Raw genomic sequence first — 12,232 nt, forward strand, 5'->3', positions numbered from 1 at the left:
TGCCCGGCTTTGCATGGTCTACCTCGAAAATAAAAGTTATGTACCGTAATTAGTATTTCTAGTTTATACCGTAGTAATCGTAATTTAGACGGTATTACTACCGTAGTAGTAATACCGTCTAAATTAGTATTTATAGTTTATACCGTAATAGTATTTCCCCCCTATTATTATTTAAGGAAATAATAATAGGGGGGAAATACTGTAAAATTTCCCGTCAAAGTAATGATTCATTAATTTCGTTAACTGTAACGCTAAGAGTCCCGAATAAATTAAACGTAACCCTCCATTAGTACAACTAAAATCTTTGATTATCTTCTGCTGGCAGTACAAAAAAAGGGAGAGGGGAGGCAAAAAATAATCAAAAAGGGAAATTTTGCCTAAAAGCAAAAGCAAGGATTTATTTGTTCACAGTTGAGAAAATAAAAGAAACAGATCTTTCTTCTCAATGGTTTTATTCACGCTAATTTAAATGAGCTCGTTGGCAAACCATAAACTTCCGATTAGATTTTAATGATCCGTTAGGCTTAAAATGCTTATAACTTTTTCCTGGTGATTTTACAGCTTTGGTGTTTTTGAAATTCGAAGGAAGTAAAACAACTTTCGGGGTGTTTTTCGCGGACTTTCGAATGAAACTGAAATTAAGAAAATCGGATAATTATCTGTGGTAGAAAGAGCCTTTTAACGCCATTTTCAGGTCCTAAAATAAAATTCGAACGATTCGGAATTTCTTTTGCGTTCGAAAATCCCTTTACGTTCCTTCTCTTGTGCTCTAGTACCTCCCTGCCAAATTTGATAAAGATCTGACTGTAACTGTAAACTGTGGGTCTTAAAGGGTATATACATATATACATACATATATGTTCTTTGTTTTTATTTATATAGATTTTCATTAGGAAAGTTTATGTTATTAAAGTTTTAAACAATAATGAAAGCCGACTGTTGCTAAAATAGTATATTTGTTAAATAACTAATGGACTCATTCTTGATTTAAATATTAATAAGAACGTGTCTTACCCATGAGTGGATAAGGTAATTTGAATTTTTCACCTTGCCCCTTACCCTGTTTACTACAGAAAACAATGTTTTTTTATTTTTTATTTTTTTATTTATATTTTTTTATAATTTATATAAAAATGATACGAAAGTCGATTAGCAGATCCTGCCAGGTGATTTTTACTGAAGAAAACGGTGTGGTTCGATTTGCTACTGGAAGAGTAAAAATTAATTAAATAAGCAATGGAGATTTCTTTTCTCATGCTTTTTCTTTCAAAGAAATGTCAGGGAAGGTCTGTTGATTCATTGTTTAATATTTTTTATAACATTTTAGAAGACCACTTAAAGATTCCTTTTTTCACTTTGTTCACTTTGCCTTCCATTTCGCGGAGCAGGTATATTAAAGAAACCAAGAGTTGGGTTTCAAAAAAATTGCCAGTAAGAAAGACTTTTGTACATTGCCTTTTTTAAAATTACTTTCTTCGATCTCGGTTTTGAAAAATTAGCTACTTACCCATGCCCCTAGATCTTTTACATACGAAACATATTAGTACTAAAGGATGAAGAGATCGAAAGATTTAATTTATTAACGAAACTGAAGAATCTCAAATAAAGCTATAGGGGAGGGGGTCCCAAAGCGGGTAGGTTTTCGAAGAACGCTCGAAAATTGTAATTTTTGGATTTTAATCGCAACAATTTCGGTTTTATTTCCTATCAGGGTTCTTGAACTTCAAAATAAAAAGTGAATTTTGTATTATTTCAAACCCAATATTTATTTATTATCAAATTAACAAATATGTTAAAAACTCGCTTTGCCCTACCATTGAGCCCAAAGCGGGTAAGCTTAACTAATTGTGGTTTGGTACATTTGCTAATCAAAAATGAAGTTATAAATGATTAAAATAGTTGACTAGCTACCTGCCATTATGAAAAAAAAACAGTTGTACTTAACAACTTGTTTTGTTAATATATGTAAATAAATATAATGTAAATAAATATCCAATTTAAAATCAGTAGAGTAGACAGGGGCACGTTTACGCATTTAGTACGTTTACGCAGTGCCCTTTTTTTTTAAACGAGTTATTAATGGAGAGCCCAACAGTCATACCAGATTGATGCTACTCCCTAGCAAATATTCTCACAAGCTTTTGTGCATCAGTCGAGTTTCGGTTTAGCATGCGGATAAAAAAAAATTTGTTTTCTACCGAGCCGAATAAATTTTGTGTTGAACGTTTTGAAGCCTATTTTAAATAAATACTACTTTGTTAAAAACAAATAAATATATAAAAAATAGAGGAATTTTGTCCTTTTTTTAGCCTACTTTCCCAGTAAAAGTCAGAAAAAGAAGAAAAAAGCATGAAAGAAGGCTTAATCCATCTTAAAAATATCGCGAAAAACTAAAAAAAGGTCAAAATAAATAAAATAATTAAATAAATATCGAAAAATTAAAAATTGGAAAGTAGGGTATTGAGATGGGGGAGAATGTCTGTCTGTCGGTCCGTTGGTCTGTCTGTCTGTCCCCTCCTAATAACTTTTGAATGAATAGTCCGATTCGAACAAACTTTTTTTTGTTCGAAAGATCTCGGCGAGGACACCTTATTCCCATATTTCACTTTTTGATTTGCATTTTTTTTTGTTCAATTTTGAACAGTTCAAAAAAACTTAACATTAGCGCCTACGGGGAAACTGAAAGTCAATGTAGATTCCGTACTTGAAGGCGGATTTACTTCAAACAAATTTTGTGGGAAATAGCTCTTGACGCCAAACTCCAGACTCCGACTCCGAGAATTTAGGGGCACCTGACTCCGACAATTGATCGGACTCCGACTCCACGACTTCGACTCTGACTTCGTAGCTGTGGCAAAAATTTATACACGGAGGACAAATGACTGACTCCGATTCTTGGATATTCGACTCCGACTCCTTTATCTCAAAATGAGATCGACTCCGACTCCGCAGCTATGGTTTTAACTGTGAAATACTTATTGTTGATATGACTTGTTTTTATTTTCACGCTGAAGTTTTAATTTAGGTATTCAGTTTTCGGCGAATAAACTTGAAGTCGTTTATGTTTCTACATTAAGATATGCGTAGATGATTTTTTTTTTTTTTTTTTTTTTTTTTGACGATGAAAATTATTTCTTTAAGTTGACATTTTATTGCTTTTATTTATTTTGGTAAGTGCATTAATTCATTTAAAAAAACATTTTTGGCAACAGGGGAAAAAGAAACGATTTTTTTTTTGTTGATATGATGTATTTATTTTAATAAGCTTATTAATTTTAATTCTTAATTTTTCGTTTTGAAAGCTGTTAAAGAATTTTTTTAATGAAAAAAAGTGTATTAGCTGCTTTGTTTAAAAGGTGCTGCTATTTTATTTGTTCTTTTTTTTTTAAGATGAGCGAGGAATATTTTATTCCTAGAAGTCAGCTTACGATATTAAAAAAATGTGTTTTAAACAATTTGCGATTTTAGCCATTTTTGAGAATATTGATCAGGTACTAGAAAGTAGCATGGGTATACGGGAAAGTAGGCTCGTTTAGTTCTAGACGGAACTTCTTATTGAGAATTGTATTTATACGGACAGAAAACTTATTAAATTTTGTTGCACGTTAAAAGTAAATCCAAACTTAGCCGACGAGGCACGTTTACACATTTTCATCGGGGCACATTTACGCACGTTCTTACTGTGTCTTACTACTCTGTCTTACTTCTAAACGGGCCCCGGAAGCCTTTTTCGCTGTGTACTATCTCAAACCTTTAATATTGTCAGGTTATTTAGTTTTGAAGATCACCATTCATTTTGGATTAAGTAACATATTCGTATCTTATAGCTTACAATTATACAGTGTTGTCTTAATGCCTGTTCGCTTTAACTTTATACACTATTCAATCTGTAATACATTTTCTTTATTTTAAAGATGGTAAGACATTACGTTCAAAACACTAACAGAACCACGTTAGATGTCAAAATAATGAAAAGGCTTATCGATAATCCAAGTATTTCTCCCACAAGGCCTACACCATCGTCACATATGGACTACCCCAACTGAACCCATTTGCAAAAGTAGGTCCAAAGCTTAGGAACCAGGAAAGGATTGTGAGCAACCTCTTTTCTTTTCCTAACTGATACTCCGATTAAAGAGTCCTCAGACAAGAGCAGTTAGAAGCTACAAAGAAAAAAACAAAATGGGCAGAACAAAAAAAAAAAAAGAGAAATTACTTTAGAATTTACAAGTTAGTATTGAAGCAGAAATAGAAGACATCAAAGAAAAAAGTATGAAACCAAAACCTGCGACAGGGAAAAAGTTAGTACACTCTGTAAAAAAGAAATTAATGAACGATTCTGTTTAGGAAGTAGAAAATTGTGCTTGCATCTATTGTTTGAAAGCGCACAACCAATCGAAAAAAGGACAAGACAGAGTTCAATGTCTTAGATGTCAAAACGCAGTCAGTATGCGAAAAGTATGCGAAAGTATTGCGCAGACAAGTATGCGAAAAGAAAAATTGATTTTTGTCAGTATAATCTAGCAGTGATGAAGAAGATGACTAAATAGTTTATGTTTTTAATTAGCACTAAGCTCTCTGATTTTAATTTAGCCTATAAAATGTTCTTTAATGAATTATTTGTGATTTTCTTATTTTCAAAGTGTTTTAAGAGGAATAAAACATTTAAATTTGGTTAAATACCTATATCACTTGCTACTTGCGGTATCATTTTTATTATGCGTAAACGTGACTCAATGCGTAAACCTGCCCCGTGTTCGGGGCAAGTTTAGTGCCCCTGTCCACCCTACATTTGTTAATAAAACATAAAAAAATTATTGAGTTAATTAATCGACTAATTAATTGCCATCCAAAAAAATAACTTTTTAAAGTTATACTTATCCTATTGAAAGAAAAATCTAGATCAGCACACGAGTCAATAAATTTTAAATAAATATATGATTAAATCCTACACCAGCTTTGCCCGACCCGCTTCGCCCAAAGGCAAGTTTTTTATTTTGTTTCAATAATTATAACCTTAAATTAATAATTTTAAAAAAAGGAATGACCATCGTAGTTTACAGGTGGATGGTGTCAGAATAAGTTAATATTATTGACAATAAAAAAAATAAGCTAGTCTTCGACTAATCACAAGTTACAAAACTTCTTTTTTTTTATTTTTTTTAATGTATCTTTTTTTTTTTTTTTTTTTAATTTTAAACCTGGTTGCGCCATGCCACTTCACTACTGCTTCACTGGGACTGACTCACAAGGAGAGGTTACGGTCTCGGAAATTCAGAACGGGATGAGATTTGGCAGATTGGTAGTATCCTTTAAGGGTACTCTCAGGGTAAAGTAATAAAGCGCACTAGCCATAAAATTCCGGGAAAACAGCCTTTAAAGATTTACGCGCAACTTATAAACTAGTAGAGATTGTTCGTAAGCAAGTGCCCGATGTTCATGTGGGCAGCGCTCTGGGGTTCCATGCGGCCGATCCGAGTTCAAATCCACTGCAGCTTTCTTTTTTGTTCATTTCTAAAGTAACTGTTACAGCTTTGTGCAATTTGAATTGAAGATAATGCGAAATTTTTAAACACGTAAAGCACTTTAATAGAGAAAATGGAGATAAATTAAATCGATCAAGTTAAAATTTGAATTACAACGGCTACAAAATTACTGCAGAGCTTAATTTATAGATGATTTTTAACAATATAGTTGTTATTTATGTACATACACCAGAATGATATTTATCATAAAAGCATGGAAAACAAAAACTGTTATGACATCTCGCACAATTTAGAAGGAAGATTGCTTACAGGAGCAGCTTTTTTGTGAAAGAGTCGTTGGAAAACATACTTCATTTACATTCAGGACGATTTCCCTTTTGTCAGAAAGTTTAGAAGTATACCAGGCATATCGAATCATTTTATCAAAAATTGGCGATGACAGTTGATGATGGACAATTGATTGTATTTTTATACAGTCTTAACGGGTATTTATTTCTCTATTATTTTCAATGAGATACGCGCAATTTTGTATACGTTTTATTAAATTCTTTACCTGTCTATAAAAATAGACGTCGCAAGGTTGAACAAGTGGAGTACATTTTGGTGGAATCACTTTAACTGTACAAGTTGGAGATTTTTCATCATCCTGGAAAATTTGGTCGTATAGTTCAGGTTTTGTTTGTCCTCCCCAAGAGTCGATAATCAATAGAAATTCTTCTTTTCCCACATAAAACTTCAAGCAACCGTTCAAAAATTCGATGTATAGTCCTGTCGTTAGCTTTCCTGATTTCGAAGATGTTATTATGACATTTTTATATTTTTGCGAGTATTCATCAATTGTTTTTTGAATTCGGGGGCCAAAAATACCAGTTGCTTCTTGTAAACAAACAAATGCAAGGGGCAGAACTTTTCCAGACAGGGTAAGAGAGTATTGAGCGGTGTATGAATTCGTTACTCTATTCATGTCGTGCCTTTTGACGAAAATAGTTTTACTTCCCTTTTGAGCCAAAGTCCTGTTGTACACCGACTGATACTGACATCCTGGAAAAAGGAAATGGGAATTAAAATATTTTGTCAAAAGCAGGCGCGGATCCAAAGAGAGGGTAGTGGGGGGGGGGGTCCATAACCCATCTTTTAAATGACCAAATATAGAATAAAATTGCCTTTTTGGGACATATTTCGGAAAAAAATTGCCCATTTCGCACAAAAATTACCCTTTTACCCCTCTCTTTCCGAAAATGACCTCCTCCTAAACCAGAAGCTGGATCCGCCCTTGGTCTGAAGATCGTAAAATAAGTTTTTAATTACTTACTTGTTTGGACAGTATTGATAACATAATCGTTTTTGAAATTCGGTATCAACTTTAACGTCTGGATTACAAAAGTGTCTGCAGAAGCCAAAGTTTCTTCGATCGTCGCAGTTTCTCTTTTTGATACAAATTTTGTGACTTTTCGTTGACGAATGGCATGCTTCTTTTGAATTTTTTTACCCAACTGTCAGATGCTTTAAATTCAAAATCTGTAAACTGTCGTGCTGCTGCTAAAGCCCACTGTTGCAATTTCCGATTAGTAACTTGTTGATAATTCTCTCGAGCTTCTAGAAAACGATCATATGTCCAAGAATTGATTACATCGTATTTATCGAATAGATTTCCTCCATTTTTTATTTCTTTCTCCCATTGCGATAAATATTCTCTTTTTTTTAACCGACTGCATCCTTTCTTTTGTAATGTTTGTAGATTCCATGTGGGTTGAGTCATTGCTACGTTCACAACTTTAATTTTGTAATCAAAAGGAAGATGCTCTACCTCTTTTCTTTTTTTCTCTTCTGGTTCGTATTCAGTTGATGAGCTTTGAATTTCGACTTGCTCAAAAGGTTCCTCCTCACAGTTTTCATTTTCATGAGCAAGTTCGTCATCAGTTACAAATATTTTTTCAACCAGCATATCCATAGTACGTTCATAAATTTTTTCGCCCATTAACATTGCTTCACGAGAAATTGAACTTGATGATTCTGATGCAATCAAATGATTTTCAGTAAGCAAGCTCTCGTAATAAACGACCGCATCTTTTAATCTCTGCTTCAACATTTCACTGTGCAATGAATTTTGATCCATTTTGCCAACAGATTTTGTTTGTTTCATTGTTACTTCAATAATCGACCATTTCGATTCACAATATTTTAAAAACTGAAATCCTTTTTCACGGTATACAATGTTCCAGTCTAATATGCAGCACAGACGATAAATAAATTTAATGATGAAAACAAATATTAACATTGCAGACGATAATAGTTAGAAAATAAAGAGTTGAATATTCAATGTAAAATACAACAGACGATAAATTTACAAATAACAGAATCAAGGAGCAAAACCATAGACTAATAATAAGAGTAGACCGAGCTATGGCAACCCTTTTGCTGCTCATAAACCAAACCATGTGACTGGTGGATATCCTAGCCACAGCTGGCGTTGATCGAAGCAGACGATCAAAGCCGGCGAGAAATAAAATAAATAGAATTGATGGAACGCGGAATCTTTTATGGAGTCCGATTTGTAAATTTGTTATTCTAAGTTGTAAATATTTTGTTAATATAGTGAGTTTTTCGTTTAGATAGTATTGTGCATTTTCTTTATTCAATTTCAATAACTCTCTAAGCAATTAAAGATGCAAGTGCCCCAAAAGAATCGGCAAACGGTAAGATTTTTGCCTACAATTTCAATTTAAGATACCGATTAGTACATTTTTGCGTTAACGCAAAACGTTTACGCCAACGCTGAAGTAGTAGTTCCAAATGAAATAAAAGTTACTGAAAACTGTGATCAAAAACTAATTACTAATGTCAAAATAATGCATAACTAAAAGAAAAGCAGTTCAATCTCTGCACCAGGAAAAAAAATTACAATGAAAACACATTACGTCTTAAGCTACATGTCGAGTACCAAACTATAGATAATGTTGCCATCTAGCAACCATGCCGCCAAAGTTTTCGCCAAGCCTTCCACTAGTCACATGATGTATCCATGAACCATTTTTTTCATCAGCAAGTCTGGGAAAGCTCGGTCTACTCTTATTATTAGTCTATGAGCAAAACCATTGCTCGATTAGTACGGTTAGGGTTTTTAAAATTTGACTACCTGCTTGCATGCAATAAAACAACATTCTTACTCATCCACAAAGAAACTGATTATGTATTTATTGCAAAAATCATTTACTTCGTCAAAGTTTATGATATCTAAAAATGTGTTATCACTTCTTTGTGAGAATAGTAAACAGAGTTTTAATGTACTATCACACATTAAAAATACATCATATTTTAAAAATTAAGAATTACCTTCAATTCAAGCTGCAAAAAGCGGTAATAGTCACTTTATAAATGAACAAAGAAGAAACTTGCAGTGGAATTGAACCCGGATCGGCCGCATGGAACCCCAGCGCTGCCCACATGACCACCGGACACTTGCTTACGAATAGTCTCTACTAGTTTATAAGTTGCACGTAAATCTTTAAAGGCTGTTTTCTCGGAATTTTATGGCTAGTGCGCTTTATTACTTTACCCTGAGAGTACCCTTAAGGGATACTACTAATCTGCCAAATCTCATCCCGATCTCAATTTCCGAGACCGTAACCACTCCTTGTCAGTGGTGTTCGGGTAAACACGACATTCATCGCCGCTAACACACCATGGGGGGGGGGGGGGACATACGATGGGCCTACCCGATTTGGGCGATCTACCCGATTTGGGTCACCCTCCCCGACATCCTTCAGAAAACATTTCCTTCAGAACACATATGAGGCAGTGAGAAGCAAAGGGATGAAAGTGGCAAAATTAAAAATTTGGAGATAACCAGTATACATGGCAGGTACACAAAGTGTAGGTATTACTTTGTCTTAGGGCAAGAGATGGTACTAGTAGCCCTGGTAGTTGCTGCTATACAGCATGATTTAGAAAAAAATTTCAATGAAAACCTACCTAGAACGGTATCTTTAAACGCGCTTTACTCAAAACTTGAAAATGTCCACTTACATCCCTTTGCTTCTCACTGCCTCAATAAAATAAGTAAATCGAAAGGTGTCTCCTAGTTTTTTTTTTTTTTTTTTTTTTTGCTGCAAACCATTGCCACGATCAAAAGTGATGAAAGCTCTTCTCGCCTTAGTTGATAACAAAAAAAGAAAAGAATTATAACCGTTTAATGTTCTTACAGCGGTATCAATCTCCATCTCATTCTGGGGGTCTGGCGCAGACCATTTGGCGATCGTATCGTTGATAAAGTTCTCCTTCTCTCTCGGAAAACTGAGCGAAATTCAGGAACTTCAGCTTGTCTTCTTTTGAGCAGACAGCCTCCTTGAATCAAGGAGTTAATTAAGCTGAACCATAGGTCTTTTGGCACGCGCTTCACTTGCGTCGAAAGAGAAACGTCGATCAGCTGAGCCAGTAACAGGTTGGAGAAGCGAGGGACGAATTAAAATATCGAGAGACAAATGCTTTTCCCCAGTTGAAGCGAGGATTAGTGATTTTTAATGAATAGTAAATACACTCTTACTCCGCTTGAGTTTTGAAAACCATTATCTTCAAAACGCTTCAGTTTGGGAGTTTTCGATTTCGTTTATTTATTTAAACTTATTCTAAAGAATAATTTTGGTTTCTTATAACTGTAACTGCAAAGTGAGAACGGTAAGAATTTGCATAAATTGAGTTTTTATCTTTTGTTTGTCAAATACAGTAAGTTCGGCATTAAAATTATTTTTTCTGAAATTTAAAAAAAATTAAATTTCTAAGTTTTAACTAAAACAGTTATTAATAAGTTCTATTAAAGTTGCATCAAACATTTAGAAGTAAAAGTAGCTAATTAAGAACTAGAACTCCTAAACCACAAAATCAGATTATCACCATCATCATTGGCTCGACCTCACCTCGGTGGGTCCTCTGGCATTTTCCCCAAGTTCCTTCCAGCAGGATTGATTGACTTCGCTTGACTTCTCCAATTTGGGGATTTAATAATTTTAAAGTCTCTTTCCAAGCAATCCAGCCATCGAATTTTCGGTCTTCCTCTCGGACGTTTGCCAGTTGGTCTTGCATTTAGGATATTAAGCGGGATGAATTCAGGGGACATGCGTATTACATGTCCTGTCCATCTTATTCTTTGCAATTTAATGTAAAGGGTGTCCCAAAATTAACGCAAGATTTGAATTTGCCGCCATTTTTGCAATAAATGGTTGGCAACCCTGAAAAAAGAACAATTTGACAGCTGAGAGTTTAGGGTAATCAAAAATGGAGCGTTATACGATTCAATAACGCGCTTTCATTATTGAACAATTGTTTCAAAAATAATGAAAGTTGAGGCTGGTCAAGAAGTTACTGTTATTGGCGCTCGGTATCGCAACACGGTAATGCACCGGTGGTTGTGGGCTTGCTGACATAGACCTTTGAATTCAAATAACCGCATAAGAAGAAATTTAAAAATGTTAAATCACACGATCTAGGGTGCCAATTCTGATCACCGAAATGAGAGAGTACGCGACTAGGAAGTGCCTTATGCAGTAATTGAAATGTTTTACTCTCTCTAGCTGTATGATACAATAACACTCCATTTTTACTAACCCTAAACTCTCAACTGTCAAATTGTTCTTTTTTCATGGCTGCCAACAATTTATGGAAAAAATGGTGGCAAATTCAAATCTTGCGTTAATTTTGGGACACCCTTTATTTTACAAAGTACGTATCTTTATAGCATCAGTACAGCTCGAAGTTATACTTTTTTCTCCATTCTCCATTTATTTCCACTCCCCCAAGCATGTCACGTAGAATTTTTCTTTCGAAGATTGACAAAAGACACTTGTTCTTTTGGTTCATTGCCCATGCCTCTGAACCATAAGCCAGACTTGACCTAATGATGGTTTTTCAAAGCAAGATTTTTGTTTTGGTCTAAATAAGTTTAGATTTAAAGTATTTTTTGATACCAAAATAGGCTTGGGTTGCAGCAATTAATCTATTATTTAATTCTGGTCCTAAATCATTCTGGCCATTTACTTCGGTACCAAGGTATTTAAAGGTGCTTACAGAATCAAAACTATAAGGGTCAATAGTAAAATCAGAATTTATATCAGCATTGTTTTATTCAGGACACATCATATATTTTTTTTACCTTGATTAATATTAAGGTTCATCTTTTTTTGCCCCTTGTTCTAGCGCTAGAAATGTTTCTCTGAGGGTAGTTGGGCTTCGCGCTATCAAATCAAGATCGTCAGCAAATCTTAAAATGTGTGTTCTTTTATTAAAGATTGTACCTCTAGTACCGACTTCAGCATACCTCATAACTTTTTCCAACGCGATATTAAAAAGTAGACAGGCCAAAGAGTCGCCTTGTCTTACGCCATTTTTAATTAGTAGTGGTTCTGAATGGCATTCCTGTACCTGAATGCTAGTGATATTTTCGCTCATTGTTAGATTGACCAGTTTTGTAATCTTCCGTGGAATACCAAACTCCACCATAGCATTAGTTATTTTTTTCCTATTTAGTCTGTCATAAGCTGTCTTGAAGTAGATGAAAAGATGATGAGTGACTAAAAATCAGATTATATAAGATGAAAAACCGCCCCCTTCTCGCTGTTATCTTATCACCAACCTCCGAAAACTGCTAGCAGTTCCAGTCAAACCGCCTCACGGCTTTTGTTCACTACTTAATAACTATATCGTTATAGTTTAGCAGGTGGGTAAAAATTATATATTCTGAATTTTTTGAACAT

At 34.3% G+C, this 12,232-nt stretch overlaps 1 protein-coding gene across 1 annotated transcript in view; it reads right to left on the reverse strand.

Annotated features, from left to right (window-relative positions):
• Window positions 1–12,232, reverse strand: part of LOC129234304 (oxidation resistance protein 1-like) — a 258,164-nt gene that overhangs the window by 170,876 nt on the left and 75,056 nt on the right. The window lies entirely within an intron of this gene.

This window comes from Uloborus diversus, chromosome 1 (genome assembly GCF_026930045.1).
Source record: "Uloborus diversus isolate 005 chromosome 1, Udiv.v.3.1, whole genome shotgun sequence".
Taxonomy (NCBI): Eukaryota; Metazoa; Arthropoda; class Arachnida; order Araneae; family Uloboridae; genus Uloborus; species Uloborus diversus.